Here is a 4282-nt window from a genome sequence, read left to right on the forward strand (position 1 = left end):
TCTATAAGGGACAGAAAGGAGGAATTGGGAATATTTTGTTATAAGGCTCCTGCAGTATTGATGAGATTATATAATGTATTTGAATTTGACCCAGCCTCATTGTAAATGTGCATTTCAAACTCTAAGGAAACCAAAAATATTTCATGAAACAAGAATGTTAGTATGAAAATTCAGGAAAGAAAGTAGAATTATATAAAATATTGAACTAAAACCAGAGAAGACAGAAAAAGAGGTGGAGAAGGGACAAAAGAAAAGAAGAATAGGACAAAGAAAAGAAAATTATAAACATGGAAGATGCTATCCAACTATATCAATAATTACTTCTACTACTTTTCCTCCAGACTCAGTGGGAGATCCTTGTTGCCATCCCCTCACCTCCTCCAGTCCCGAGGAGTCCTACAAGTCTCAGTCATACATGAGTGTATCTCTATCCACGTTGGCCAGGCTGTCCAGATCAGCAATGCCTGCTGAGAGCTCTGTTGCCTGGAACATGACATCCAGCCTGATGGCCAGATGCCAAGTGACAAGACCATTGGGGGAGGAGATGACTCTTTCAACACCTTCAGTGAGATGAGTGTTGGCAAGCATATTCCCAGGGCAGTGTTTGTAAACATGTAACCCACAGTCATTGATAAAGTTCGCACTGGATCCTACCACCAGCTCTTCCACCCTGAGAAGCTCATCAAAGATAGGAAGATGCTGCCAGTAACTATGCCCAAAGATACTACTCCATTGGCAAGGAGATCACTGACCCTGTCTCGGACTGACTTTGTAAGCCGGCTGACCAGAAGCCCAGTTTTCAGGGCTTCTTGGTTTTCCATAAGACACAGTTTTGGAGGGTAACTGGTTCTGTTGTCACCTCCCTACTGATAGAACATCTCTCTTGTCAATTCTGGCAAGAAGTCCAAGCTGGAGTTCTCCATTTACTGAGCCCCCAGGTTTCCATAGCTGTCATTGAGCCCTATCACTCTATCCTCACTACCCATACCAGCTGGAGCACTCTGATTGTGGTAGACCAGGAGGCCATCTATGAAATTTGTGGTAGAAACCTCTATATAGAACACCAACCTACACTAAACTTAACTGCCATATTAGCCAGAGTGTGTCCCCCATCATTGCTTCTCTCAGATTTGATAGAGCCCTAAATGCTGATCTGACAGAATTCCAGACCAATCTGGTGCCCTCTTGCCACATATGCTCCTGTTATCTCTGCTGAGAAAACCTACTATAAACAGTTTACTGTAGCAGAGATCACCAATGGATTCTTTGAGCCAGCTGTCCAGGTGGTGAAATGTGACCCTCAACATGATAAATACATGGCTTATTGCCTGTTGTACCATGGTGGTGTGGTTCCCAAAGATGTCAGTGCTGCCATTGTCACCATCAAGACCAAGCATACCATCCAGTTGGTGGACTGGTGCCTCACTGGCTTCAAAGTTGGCATTAACTGCCGGTCTCCCACGAGGGTACCTGGTGGAGACCTGGCCAAAGTACAGCGAGATGTGTGTATGCTGAGCAACACCACAACCATTGCTGAGGCCTGGGCTCACCTGGACCACAGGTTTGACCTGATGTGTGCCAAGCATGCCTTTGTTCATTGGTATGTGGGTGAGGGCATGAGGGAAGGAGAATTTTCTGAAGCCTGTGAGGACATGACTGCCCTTGATAAGGATTATGAGGAGGTCAGAACGGATAGTGCTGAGGAAGAGGAATAGGGCAAAGAGTATTAATTAACCTGTCTGCTATAATTTTACACTCCGTTGTCTTGGGACTGTCTTTTTTCTGTTTTAGAAGCTATCAATTGTGGCCCTCACTTGTTAATAAAAATGATGTTTCTGAAATAACAATAATAATAATAATCACTTCAAATGTTAATGGTCTAAATTCAACAATTAAAAGACTGTCAGAGAAAACTAAACACAAACACACAAGACACAGTATATGTTGTATACAAGAAACCTACTTTAATATAAGCCAAAGATAGGTTAAAAGTAAATGAGTAGAGAAAAATATACCATGCTAACACAAATTTAAAGAAAGATGGAGTTGCTACAGTAATTTCAGACACCTGAATATTTATAGCAGCCTATTCATTACAAACCAAAACTTGGAAGCAGCCAAGTCCTTCAATAGTGAGAAGTGAACAAACTGTAGGATGTCCACACAATGGAATGTTATTTAGTGCTACAAGAAAATGAGCTGTCAAGCCATGAAAAGGCATAAAGGAACCTTAAATGCATATTACTAAGTGAAAGTAGCCAATCGCAAAAGACTAAATACTGTACCATTCTGACTATAAGATGTTCTGAAAAAGGCAAAACTATGGAGATAGTGAAAAGCTCAGTGGTTTCCAGTGGCTAACGGAGAAGATGGGATGAATAGGCAGAGCACAGATTTTTAGGGCAGTTAAACTATTCTGTGTGCTACTGTAATGGTGATCCCATGTCATTATACATTTGTCAAAACCCATAAAATGTGCACCACCAAGAGTGCACCATAATATAACCAATGAACTTTGTGTGATAAAGTTGTGTCATTGTGGTAGGTTCATGGATTGTAATAAATGTGTCACTCAGGTGAGGGATGTTACCATTTGGAGGGGCTGTGCATATGTAGGGGAGAGTGTATATGGTAACTTTCTGTATTTCCCACTCAATTTTGCTGTGAACCTAATACTCCTCTAAAAATAAAGTCGATTTGATAACATTTAAAAAAATGAAGGTCCCAGAGAGTCCCAGTTACAACTGATATAAAAGTTAAGCGAGGATTTTTTACTAAAGAACACATTGTAAACAGATATTAAAAATATAAATTTTAGATGCTACGTGGAGTTATGAAAATTGCAGCTACAGTTTGAAACTATAATGAAAATAATCAGAGCAATGAAAAAAATGTGTATTTCTTTAACTAGTGATATGACTGTTTTGAGCAGATTGGAGAACAGAAGCAGATACAGTGTAAGAGAGCTGTATCCTCCTGTACTGATAAGACAGTCCATAAAAAATGTTTACCATTTGACCCTGAAGTATAAGTATATGATACAGAGACATATAAAATGTTAAAAATAGTTACTTCTGGGTTGTGGGTTGATGAATGAAAAGTGCTATGCTAAAAGATATTTTTGTTGTAAGCATTTATATTTATAGGTACATATAGCATGTTTGTATAATTAATTTATATGTCATATGCGTATATACATGATAACTATTTAAAGCATGTTTGGCAATATCATGAGTTTATTTATTTATTTTTTAAATTAATTTTTTTTTACATTTATTATTTTTGAAAGACAGAGAGAGACAGAGCACTAGTCAGGGAGGGATAGAGAGAGGGAGACACAGAATCCAAAGCAGGCCTCAGGCTCTGAGCCGTCAGCACAGAGCCTGATGTGGGCTCAAACTCATGAACCATGAGATCATGACCTGAGCCGAAGTCAGACACTTAACTGCCTGAGCTACCCAGGTGCCCCAATATCATGAGTTTAGATATGACATTATAAGGCCAACTTCACAGATTATAAAGTCTGAGTTTAAATGAGCTGTTTTTGTTTTTGTGTTTTTTTTAAATTCCTTTCCAATTCATGTGCTTTCTATCCTCATAACAAATAATATTTTATGGTAAATATTTTTGGTAATTTTGTAGAGAGAAAGGAAAAGCTTTTTGAAGTTTCTTGTTGGGCAAGTCCCATCTGGTGCTCTTATTATCTGTTGTAGACTCTGAACATTTTATGAGTTATAGCACCTGTCGATTAGCACTGTAAAATCCACAGATGGATCCTGGTATTTCATGCATGTTGGTGCCAAGGATATGCTTTAAATTTATATATGCCCTCTTTACCAGCCAACATACTCCCATCAAAATAAGAAGAGAACTATGCTTGAATCATAGATACAACTGAATCTGAAAGTCAAAGCTCTCAATGCTAACTTTCCAAAAAAAGGGGATGTATAGTGCCCTAGGGAAAAGGTGAAGGCCTGTGGATGGCTAAAAAAAAATGTTAGAGAAGGTATCACACGTTACAGATAAATGATCATATAACTTGTCATCCAAATTGAGTATTTTTGAGGATGCCATTCATTATTATGCCAAGATAACAAGAATAATTGGAACTATCCTGACACCTCAGTTTTAAAATCTGTTGGAGGATCCATTATACAGTATTAGGAGACTAATGAGACAAGTTGAGTACATCTCAAATACTTGAGGTCTCTGTAGTTAACCACGTCTCAAAGGTATTTGGGACTATTAAAACTCATACTTTTTTTTTTAAATTTTTTCAACG

At 38.6% G+C, this 4282-nt stretch overlaps 1 pseudogene; it reads left to right on the forward strand.

The window, feature by feature from the left end:
- Positions 1-465: 465 nt before the first annotated feature.
- LOC121027576 (tubulin alpha-1C chain-like) lies at positions 466-1730 on the forward strand (annotated as a pseudogene).
- Positions 1731-4282: the final 2552 nt, after the last annotated feature.

The sequence above is a fragment of the Herpailurus yagouaroundi genome, unplaced genomic scaffold (genome assembly GCF_014898765.1).
Source record: "Herpailurus yagouaroundi ecotype Mexico unplaced genomic scaffold, PumYag 77, whole genome shotgun sequence".
NCBI classification, from domain to species: Eukaryota; Metazoa; Chordata; class Mammalia; order Carnivora; family Felidae; genus Herpailurus; species Herpailurus yagouaroundi.